This window comes from Mytilus edulis, chromosome 12 (genome assembly GCF_963676685.1).
Source record: "Mytilus edulis chromosome 12, xbMytEdul2.2, whole genome shotgun sequence".
In the NCBI taxonomy this organism is placed as follows: Eukaryota; Metazoa; Mollusca; class Bivalvia; order Mytilida; family Mytilidae; genus Mytilus; species Mytilus edulis.
Window position 1 is genome coordinate 4,522,800 of NC_092355.1, and position 12,577 is coordinate 4,535,376.

At 33.1% G+C, this 12,577-nt stretch overlaps 1 long non-coding RNA gene across 1 annotated transcript; it reads left to right on the forward strand.

Moving 5' to 3' along the window:
* Window positions 1-4,410: 4,410 nt before the first annotated feature.
* LOC139499513 (uncharacterized) lies at window positions 4,411-9,181 on the forward strand. The gene is made up of 2 exons (XR_011658208.1): window positions 4,411-4,602; window positions 7,916-9,181. It is a non-coding gene; the product is annotated as an uncharacterized lncRNA (long non-coding RNA).
* Window positions 9,182-12,577: the final 3,396 nt, after the last annotated feature.

Consider the following 12,577-nt stretch of genomic DNA (forward strand, 5'->3'; position numbering starts at 1 on the left):
AAGTCATTCAATCGACAAACATTGCTTTGAACGAAGGTCTAATAGTCAGTTGGGGAATTTGTTCAGACTTTTTACTTTCTTTGGCACAAAAATATGTCGATTTGACATACCATCTGGTTACTATTTATTTGCTTTTCGTAATGTATACATTGTTCCTCATTTGATAGTGTTTTTTCTCATTTTCTTTCCTTCTTACTTGGATTTATTGCTTCACTATTCAATGAATTTAGTCTTGTTTTATAAATTTTGCACATATTGTCAACTGATTTTGTTACTTTGTTTGCATTCAGTTTTTTGCATATGACCGTTAAAACTATTTCCGATACATGTCAGTCTATTTGCTTCATATGCAAAATCTGCCAAATACCCATCCTGATGCGCATCAATATCTTTCATCTAGTTGTTTTTTGTGTTCAAAGAAGCTATCATGGATTTTCTAGATCTCCAGTTGACCAAATAATCGAGTAACAATTGAACAGAGATACAAAAACAAGAGGGGCATTGTTGGTTTCAGTTTAAATAAAAGTTTTGTTAATTGTTGGTTGTTAAATGCACATGAAAGAGCTTCAATGTCATCAAAATGTCGAGATTTGGCAGGAAAAGTTAACCCTGAAACATCCACACAAAAAGAACTTAGCAAAACTCAAATGAAGCGAGATAAAACTGACGTTTTGATATTGGTTCAAACACTGCAAAGCTGGACAAATCCATTTGAGACATCTGAGCAGTTAGCAGGCTTGGGGCCCTTTATAGCTTGTTGTTCGGTGTGAGCTAAGGCTCCGTGTTGAAGGCCGTACTTTAACCTATAATGGTTTACTTTTTAAATTGTTATTTGTATGGAGAGTTGTCTCATTGGCACTCACACCACATCTTCCTATATCTATTGTCCTCGGGTACTGTTGCTTCTTCTGAAAATGTGCGACCTTCTGAACGCGTATGAAAGGGGAAAGTTGGCATCAGACAATTTCATCAGTGGACGGCTTGTTCAAAAGTCAATCGACATTTTCAAACCAATCAAAAGACAATCATTGCTTACATTTTCAACAAAGGAAATAAAAGGTAAGCAGTTAATGGCTGATAAGGACAATAACACATTGAAAGCAGATAGAAATATTTTTGGTCGCCTGCTTGTAATAGCCCAACAAGACAGTTGGATACGCGAGAGGTCCTCCAGTTTGAATTAGGTTCTCTTCCATGGTCTCTTGCAAACGTTGATGGTACACCTGTAAAGACAAATAAATCTGTCCTGGCTGGTCTTTTAGAAAAGGGCGTTGAACAAATGCAAGCTATTCGTGAGGAAAGCATGTGGATATTTGATGGCATGGCAGTCATTCAATCCATCACAAGGATACCAAGTACTTTTTCTGATTTGGCAAATGTTGTTTTTGAAACCATCCTTTCAGTTTCAAAAAGAGCTCCCCGCATTGATTTTGTCACTGATCAGTATCCCACATTATCCATAAAAAAATTTAAAACGGGATCGCAGGTCCTTGGGAGGGCAAATCATAAAAATAATTTCGAGACCATCACAATCGTGTCCTAGGCAATGGAAGAACTTTGTATCAGTTGGTAGAAACAAAGTTGCTCTATTTGAATTCTTTGTGTCAGAATTGAGTAAACAATCCTATAGATTTACACTTTAAGGAATTGATTTATTTGTATCACATGGAAGTATGTGCCACAAAATTTCTATTGAAAATGAAAAAGTGACAAGTGTAAAATGCACTGAGCTTTAAAGCAAACAGGGAAAAGCCGACACAACATTTGGGGAGAATGTTTGTAGAGCACTGCCAGGACTTCACGCTTTTAATGGTTGTGATTCAGTTAGTGCTTTGTCCGGTAAAGGTAAAAGAAAAGCATTCGGCGTTTTGACACGTTCTGTGGAGTTTTCAGAAGGTCTATACCGTCTTGGTGAAACTTTTGAAGAGATAGGCGAAGAACTGTCAAAAACACTCGAGAGGTTTTTGTGTGCTATATATGGCTACGAGAATAATAATATCAATGAATTAAGATTTAGAATTTTTTGCAATGCAAAAAACATTCATTGTCATTTATTGCTCCCAACAAAAGATGCAATGTTAAAGCACATCAAACGAACCAACTTTCAGGCAAAGATTTTGAAATCTGCTCTTCAACACAACACAGTTCCATCGCCAAACAACCATGGTTGGATTGTTAAGAACGATTTGATCCATTGGCTAGATCAACTGCCAGCGTTAGATGCTATATTGATACTGATAAGCTGTTCATGAAAAACTGGTTGTGCCACCAAAAGATGTTCATGTGTTCGACAAGGTTTGTCCTGGACAGATGGCTGCAAATGTACGAATGCTTGTAGCAACAAGAATAATCAAATCGTTGATATGGCTGACGATGACGACGAAGATGATGAAGATGATGGTGATGATAATTCGGTAGATGGCATTGACGAAATTGAAGATGATTGATCATTCTATGGATTGACCTTTTTCATGACCTTAAAATGTGGTGATTCTGTTGTTAAAAGAACTTTAATATAGATCTTGAAACCCTGACAAATCTTTTATTTTTTTAGTACTGTGTGTTTTTTAATGACTGTGATGTACATTGCTTATGTTTGTGTTTGTCATTGATTCCATGTTTTGTTCCCTATCTTACCTTTGAATTTTTTTCAACTGCCTTTAGTTACTTGATGCTCCATGTTTCAATGTAAAAAAATATACCTTTTTTATCAAGAAAACTAGTATGTATGCTTTGTTTCATTCAAAATCATGGATTTTAGATATAACCCTCCCCCTTTTTTCTTGGTCCTATGCGATTTAAAAATTAAGTAAAAATTAGCCTCCGTATTAATAAGATATGATTTGTTCAATTTAATAAGAGAAAAAGTACCAAATACTTGGTTATTTTTTCTTTTTTCTGTATAAATGTGTTAAATAAAATTTTTGATATACTCTTAAATAAGACCCCTTTTAACCCCTTTTGGACACTTTTTCAAAAGTCTAACACCTCTTAAAATATTCTCCAGACATTACTCTTTAGATTTATGCAAAAAAAATGCGGTACCCTGGGGTGTAACACAGAACTGACCGACCGACCGCCCGACCGCCGTACATCCCCAAATCAATAACCGACATTTTTGTCACAAAAATCCGGTTAAAAATTATCAAATCATACCACATCTCTTTTTTTTTATTTATCTAAAATTTGCCTACATGATCTGTGTATTTTTTCTTCCTTTTCAAGTCACCGATCTTAAAGTTTGCTTGGTACTTCATGCATAACTTGTATACAAGAAGACAATGAACTGTTTTCCGTGATTCAGTTCCACAAACATGTACTTACTTATTTTGTACACAACATTTTAAGTTGTATATTTATATCGGTTTACATAGATATTTAAACAGGTTTTCTTACTGTAGAAGATAAATATTTACGTCATATAGACAAAATATAGTCCAACCGTCAAATGAAATATTCAGGAAATGACAAAAAAGAGTAACACAAACACGGGTCCAACGTAAATTCTGAGGTTAACGCAGATCTTCAGAAGAATTGTTGTGAATCAAAGTATATGAGAGTGAAAATAATTCAGCCAGAAACCCAACAGCACAAAACCAAAAAAGTCATCGCAAGCGATGTTGATATGGATTCGATGTTCATCAAACAACACAAGGAACAAAGTCCCAATAATGACAATACACAAACGCAAGTTTAATTCACTAAAAGTGAAAAGAAAGTTGTGAATATGTTTATTGTATCTGTCACTCAATTTTTTTCGCAGATGATAGATCAATTCCGTTATATATATAAATGTATATAAATGTCCTAAATTTGACATTTTCTGAACAATTTCTGAAGCGACATTTATGTGTTTGTCCTATCCAAGGAAACGACCAGAGATGCTTTCATTTATTTTATTTTTTTTTTGGGGGGGGGGAGGGGGGGGTGAGAGAGAGGAGTTGTATTGAAATGCTTTGAATTTTTACTTCAAAAACTGCAGAATAAGCCAGCTTAGAAACTGGAATCCTATTCAAAATCGTGCTATATAATTTATGAGTTAACGTTCTGTCTAAAAATCTTAATAGTTTCAAAGTATAAATGGGAAAACTTGTATTTAGTTAACATTAAAACCAACGATATTTATCACATAATTTGATATAACTAATCATAAGACATAGTTTTGTTAATATTGCTAAAGATACATTAACATCATAAATAACTTAGTTTAGTAATAACTCAGTCTGAATCTCAGTTCATTTCTATTTTACAATATTTAAAGCTGCATCAGAAATTTTCAAGTGACCTTGTTATTATCTTTACTTGGATCGTGTAGAGTTGCTCTTAACCTCATTAAAGTTTAGTCATTCATTGAAATTCCATAACACCCATCCCAATGTTCGCAACTGTAATAAATCATAGGTTAAGGTTAATGTAACCTATTTGTAAACAAGATTCCGCGCTTAAAATTTTGTTAGGAAGACGTTCAGTTAAAAATTAAATACAGACATTGATTGATCTTCATTTGGCAGTTTCCTTTTCTTCATAAAATGAGCAAAGTAAGATGTGTATTCGTCGTTGGGGACATACCACACCTGTCCTTGCGCTAGTTCTCTGAAATAGGTAAGAATTCAACAAACCTTCTTTTATATATCATAAAACTGTTTTTAAGAACACTGAGTTTCTTTAATTTCTGAGACGTTAGATTTATAAAACACATGTAGACTTTTTAAGGCGTGATGTAGCACGCACACGAAAAGAATTACGAGACAACCGACGTGTTGGAGATCAAAGAGGTTCTTTAAAAAAAACTATAAAGACCCTTTGTTACATATTATATTTCAGGGCCCCTGTATTTCTTTTTGTTACAAAATTAATATGTACATATGTACACAAAAAAAGTTTAGGATATTTCAGTTTTAAAAATCTCAGTGTTGCCATGTGTTTACGCTGTTTGAAAAGCGCGCTTTATTTATAAACCAGATGATACACTCCAATCAGTATTAAACTGTCAAAATACAAGGCAAGAAAATTAAAGAACTCTCTCAAAACCTGAAAGTAATTTTGAATATCAAATCAATACTCGACGGACAAATTTAGGGAATTCAATCTGAACTTTTGAAAATGATGTTGTACGTATCATCACTATGTATCGAATACAGTAAATTATAAGCCTTTCACGGATACTGTGGTTCTACTGTAATGATATGCGCAGACAGATTTATGATGATATAATGATAAAACTTTGAAGGAGGAGGGATAAAATCTAGGACGCTTTCCCAAAATTGAGAAAGACCTTTATCGGACAAAATAGTCGCATCGAAGAAAATTAATTCTTTCCTTTTTCGCAGTCCAAAATCAGCAAAAATATGTGATTAATAATAAAAACAACTCCTCATCAGATATCCTATAAATAGTACGGGAAAGTCCAAGTCAGTGAACTTATTAATATATTATAAACTCTGGGTAACATTTTGGCTCTGCATTTCCTTCAGGCAATAAATTCAAATTAAAAAAATCACACTAGTCCTTTTCTAGCTTAAACAAAGTTTTTACAGCGCACGGTAAAATACTGCTTTTGGGACAAGCGGCGTATCTAAGGTGGTGGAACCCCCCTTTTTGACGAAAAATGCTTCTGAATAGGTATACATAAGGTTGGAACCCACCCTTTATCCTGGGTTTGAACCCCTTTTAAAAATGGCTAGACTCAAATTATTTCAAAATTACAGAAAGGAATTGTCAAGCTTTATGTAAAAATATGGATAATTCTTTATCAAAAATGGAAAGGGGGGGGGGGGGGTCTTATGTGTGCTGTTAACTGTTATTCAAATTATCAAATAACAATTAAGAAATTTTTATCAATGCTCGATCTCCTTGGTTTTTTTTCGATCGATATAAAGTATTTTGCCCTATAATGTTCTTATAAATTTTAAATGTTTTATGTTGACCGGACTTTAACCAAATGCCTTTGATATATGTTAACAAAAAAATCTGGTACATGCACCCTACTGTCTAAACATGTCTTTTTTTTTGAACCAATTGTGAACTTGTGATACATGTTTTGATAATTTGCAAACAAAGAGTCTAGTTCTACGGTCTACATCTCGAGTCCATCAAAGCATAAAGAGGAGGGACTTTTTTTTATGTTTTTCTTTGGGGGGGGGGGGGGGGGGGAGATAATTTATAATTTTACCTGTTTCTAATCTCATAAAAATATGCAGTACATCGAATCAATAAAAACTTATTTAATCATACCACATCTCTTTTTTTATTTATCTAAAATATGCCTTAATAATCTGTGTATTATTTCTTCCTTCCAAGTCACCGATCTTAAAGTTTGCTTGGTACTTCATGCATTACTAAATAAACAGCTGCGCCATGAGCTCATGATATGCCCGTCGTTTTATGCAATAATCAGGAAAAACACACCCCTGTTTTAGTTACTAAGTCCCGTTACTCAAAATTTTTTAATCTATTAATTTTCACCAAAAAGTATACAGATCGTTTGACCATCATAAGAAACAACTATATTAAGTTTTATGAAATTTGGATAAACTGTTCTCGAGTTACGGTGCGACATGTTTACACCGGGTAGACAGACGGAAAGATGGACGGACGGACGTACGCCGGACATTTGTATACCATAATACGTCCCGTCAAAATTCATCAGTACCATTTATGCAAGAAGACAATGAACTGTTACATGCCTTATTCAGTTCCACAAACATATATTTACTTATTTGGTACACAACATTTTCATCATGATGTACTTTATGTAGCAGCATAATTATAATATAATTAATTTTCATCTAATCGAAGGGAAGATTTATTTTTACATTTGACAAGAGTATATGTTCATCTAGAAACCTTGAAACACAATAAAACCATTTCGTACCTCATGGAAGATTTTTATGTCTGTCATCTCCAATTGTATGGGTGATTTATATACGTATGCTATGGAAGGTTATTTTCCGAAAAGTTATCAATTTTTTCCCTGTAATTTCTCAAATTTAAAAAAAAACCAAAACATATGGAATTCTTTGATTGGTCATATTCAGGTGCAAAGAACCGTAAGGACCGATTTTGGCCTCAAATTTCAGGTTCATCTGACGAAAGATTTTGACCACTTTTAAAAACTTAAGTGTCTATTTTATTTGAATCAATTAGTTTATGTAAAAGATTTTAACTGATTTAATCATAAAAAACGCACCGATTCAAGCTGAAATATGAAAAATCTACCAAATATGCAAAAAAATGTCACTTTTCAGATGATTTTTGTCAAAAATGAAAGTGGCCGCATCCGTGTTCATCCACAACCTTTATATATGTTATGTATTATCATAAAATACAACTTTCATTTTAATATTAAGGATGAACACGAATGCGGCCACTTTCATTTTACACGAAAACCGTCTTCAATTTAACTAAAATCCAAAAATTTTGAAGATTTCAGTAATTTAGCATGATTTAATGGTGCCAGTTCCCGAAATATGTGCATTGCATTGTAAAAAACAGTCCATATTTATGTAGCAGAATCATTCTACTGTCTAATAAATAATTAAAAGTTTACATTTTAACAATTTTGTAAAACTGCCATATTTTGGGGCCAAAAAGGGGTCTTACTGGACCTACTCCTTTGTATGTAAGTATGTGTTCCTTCTTCAGTGAATATAAAAGAAGAATATTGTGGTTCATCTCTTAACTCTAAGCCAAATGTCAATTGTATTTGATGTAAACATGGTAAAGTGTGTCACCTTAAAACAACCTATCCAAATTATAATAACTATTTTTAAAGTTTTATTTTACTTGAATTCAATAAATGATCATGGTAAAGGTCTAGATATTCATATGTAAAGATAACTAGTGTCTTTATAGTCGTTAATTGTAAAATATATGCACATATAACATCAAATTTAAAGATAAAATTTCTTTGTAGGTAGAAGAAGCTTTATCAGCAATGGACAACTTAGAGTCATCAAAGGTATCGGGATTATAATTTAGTACGCCAGACGCTCGTTTCGTCAACATAAGACTCATCAGTGAATCTCATACGAAAACATTCATAAAGCCAAACATGCACAAAGTTGATGAACATTGAAACACAAAAAGTTGTGCCAAATACGGCCAAAGCAACCTAGAAGTTAAGATTGGCAATTGAGAACAAAAATTATATAGAGATCAAGATAAATAAGAGAGGAAACTTTTTAATCATAGTTACAGGTTTTTTTATATAGAAAGTAGCCTCACTAATCATAATGGAAAAGACAGTTTATCACAAGCATTGCTACCAACCGATCGTGACCCAGTCATGGCTACATATATCTGTTTTGCTATCAACGCTACTGATATTGGGATGTCTATACAACACTGTTTCTAAAATGAATATGTTGCTGATAGAAGTACGCCTCCTATAAGTAGTAGCAGCAGAAGATTACCTTACTACACTTAAAGAGGTTTCAAGGCATAATAAACAGTCAATAGGAATTAAGACAATCTGTTTTGATGTCTGAAAACTACAAGATCACTTATTAAACATCTATGATGTGGATAAAACAGGGAAAATACCATGATCATAATGTATAAGACAGAACGATAATAATATGTGACTGAATTCAGTCATAGACTTAGATTCAAAAATTGTTTGTATATATTGTATAGATATTGCTACTGTTTACTACAAACCGATGTACTTAATAATGTTAATGAATAAGTGTGCCAGTGACTGAATTCAGTCAAGATTTTCGTTATTGTTAACATTAATATGTATATTAAGAATCAACTTGGAATAATTTTTCTATATATTATAATCTAGTTTTGAAGAAGGAAGATGATTCTTGATGTTTGTAAATTGACTGAATTCAGTCAACAGTTTTCTATAATGCACTTCTGTAAAAACTGTATATACCCCTCAGAGCATTTACTTATTGTGTAGGATATTGCACACAACCAACTGCTATTAATCTCCAATTTTTAATGTATTATCAATTGAATATTCAATTAATAAATTAAGATGAAAGTAGTAGTCCAAGATGACTGAATTCAGTCATGACTTTGGTGTCAAATATGCAGTTTTTATTCATACAGATAACTGGGACAAACAGATTTTCACCAAAAATTAGTCACAATTTAACAGTTTGAATAAAACGTAAATTCTCATTTATTTTGTTTTTGAACATGCTAAATAAAACATTGTTGAACTGTTTTCTTTGGCTTCTTGCATATTTTAAAAGTCATATTTGAAAAAAATAGTATATTCAGCCACATATTACACAAATGAAAGCAAGTACCCATTGTGCCTTATATATTTTTTCTAAAAAGGGACCGAATTCCTCAGACTAAAAAAATAGTGTATGTACATTTGCAATCGTGTACTAATAACAAAATAGCTGAAAAATACGTAAGGACACGATTTGCATCAACAGGTGTCAAATTCTTCTAAGATATGGGGAGAAACCTCAGTTATCTAAATTTTAAGGAGGTGTTATTAAGCAGATTTTTGCATTCTCTCCATATTTGACAAATCAGAATATTGACAAGTTGAAACAGAATGTGTTAATATTGCTATTGTCACTCGGACGATGATCTGAATGAGTCATGTTTGAGATATTTGTCATGTCTGGTGATGAGGGAACACCTGCCGTATCAGACGACACTGTGTCCATGGTGACGTCTGTTTCGGACCTTTTTATACTGGGCGACGTCCGAGCCAGTTTCCTGTTTGATCTTCGTAAATTCATGCAATTGTAGTTGTGCTACTGGGCGGATGATGTCCTCAAGGACAAAATGTCCACCAGCAGAGACATCGGCCCAGTGGTTATAAAATAGGGACGAAAGATACCACAGGGACAGTCAATCTCATAAATCTAAAATAAACTGACAACGTCATGACTAAAAATGAAAAAGACAAACAGACAAGCAATAGTAGACATGACACAACATAGAAAACTGAAGAATAAACAACACGAACCCCACCAAACACTAGGGGTGATCTCAGGTGCCCCGGAAGGGTAAGCAGATCCTGCTCCACATGTGGCACCCGTCGTGTTGCTTATGTGATAACAAATCCGGTAAATAGTCTAATTCGGTAGTTCACATTCATGAAAGGGAAGGGGATTGTAGTTACGACGTAAGGAACATATCCGATATCATTTGTGAAACGGTTATTCCATAACGGTCAACCAACTCGTGATGTCATATAGAACTTTTCTATATTTGAACTAAGCCTGATTGTTCTACTGTGAAAGAATTATAGACAGTTTTACTGTAGAACTGATTCAACAAGTTTTACCGTTGAACATTTAAAGGGTACAGCTGTTTTAAAGTAAGATCAGTTCTTGAACTGCTCAGAACAGTTAAATGATAAAATATTCTAACAATTTTAAAGAGAGTTTATAACCTATCTTAATTGTAATATTGGTTTACATTTGATAATCGGCACAATAATTAGAGGATAGTTTGATCAAAAGTCATGACACTCGTATGTGATATTTTAATCTGTTGAAGAACAGTACCACTTTTGTCATTTTTTGCTCCAAATTTAGGTTATAATGATTGTCAAATTTATTGCGATGGATTGTATTTGAATAAGGTGATTTATTTACTTTAAACATAACGCTGCTGTTGTGTCTAGATGAAAAATATTTATTGACTTCATCAATAGCTGATGAACCTGAATAAAAAAGACATGTTGAAATTGTCGAACCATAGTTTTGTCCTCTTTTCCTCGTTAGTGATTGCACAGAAGGAGACTTCAATAAATGTGTACAAAATATATACAACATCACGGCTGCCAGTAGTAGATCAAAATCTGCCCATCCTTCCAAAACACCTGATATCTTAACAATCATTGGGCTTGTATTAATAAGACTTTATTTTTGTTATGTGTTTTATTTTTGGTCATTTTTCGTCGTCTGTCGTTTATTGTCATTACGTTGTCAATTTTCTTTGGCTTAACAGTTTTCGTTGCCCTTTTGTTACCTTCCACTTGAATTTAGAAGAGACAATCAAGATAAAAAAATAGAAATTAAAGGAATCGCTTGAAGTCCAAAAGGAGCGAGACGCAATACGTCGTCAATGTAAGCATCTCCAACAAGGCATGGATTATCCAAGTTAGCAAATCTACACTAATTCAAAAGTCACACAATCGCTGCTAAGCAACATCATATTCACATAGATATGGACATCTACCATTGTGAGTGTACCTATACTAATGCCGATTTTTTGCAATTAATTCGTTCAAATATTTCTGACAAATAAGTCTTGTCAAGCATTTATCCTTTTGAACATATTTTAAATATAGCAAGTTACTCTTTGTTCAGTTATAGGTACACTTTTTTCTCTACGTAATCTACGATACATGATATTCAATAGATTATGTACAGTCATTAAATATATAAAATGAAGAGCCGTAAATTTGTTGTTTCTTGAAGCCAAAACTAAATTTCTACATCAGCAGCATTTTGTGCATTCACAGAAATATCTTCATGTAATTGGTCAATGTGCTTTTTCTATGATATAATGCATTCAACAATGATGAGACTAAGAAGTGGTCATTTTTCTGTTTGTTTTTAAATCTATTTCTATTTTGTCTAATTAAAAGCAAAAACAGTAGTATACCTCAGTTCAAAAGTCATAAATCGATTGATAGTAAACAAATTCCGTTTACAAACTAAAACCGAGGGAAGCACATCAACTATATAGGAAAACAACGGAATAACAGAAAAACTAACATGACTAAAGTGCAACTAAAACAAACGTCAACATACAAAGACACGTATAATTGGATAACAACTGACTTATATTGCAATGTAAACATTATTATTTAGAAATGTTCGCCGCTGTTGAATTTTATCAACATATTTCTTTTTTTACCAGTTGAGTTTGATCTGATATAAGATTAATAATCCAAGTATTCCTTAATACTTGCAAACCATGTTGCACATGAAACTTAAAATCACAGGACTGTAAGTCGTACCATAAGACATCGTTTAATTCTTTGAATTCACGACATCCTTGGTATTGTTAAGTATCACACAGTCCAGAACATGGACCACTATGAACAGAGCAGAACAATTCAAGTTTTTGTCATGTTGTTAACAGCGGTTACATGTTTCATTGACAACAACCGGAAGTCCATGGAAGTCCTTGGTCGAAACCAATCTGTGATGTTTCGTTAGTTTGAATGCTTTATGATGATGTGCACAAACTGAACAAAACAATAATTCACATTCTGTGTAGACCATTTTAATGCTTTATAATTATGTGCACAAACTGAGCAAAACAATAATTCACATTCTGTGTAGACCATTTGAATGCTTTATGATGATGTGCACAAACTAAAAAAAAAAAAAAATTTACATTCTGTGTAGACAATTTGAATGCTTTATGATGATGTGCACAAACTGAACAAAACAAAAGTCTACATTATGTGTGAACCATTTGAATGCTTTATTGTGATGTGCACAAACTGAACAATACAATAGTCCCCATTATGTATAGACCATTTTGATGATGTGCAGAAACTGAACAGAAAAATTGTCCACATTTTGTAAAGACCATTTGAATGCTTTATGATGATCTGCACAAACTGAACAAAACA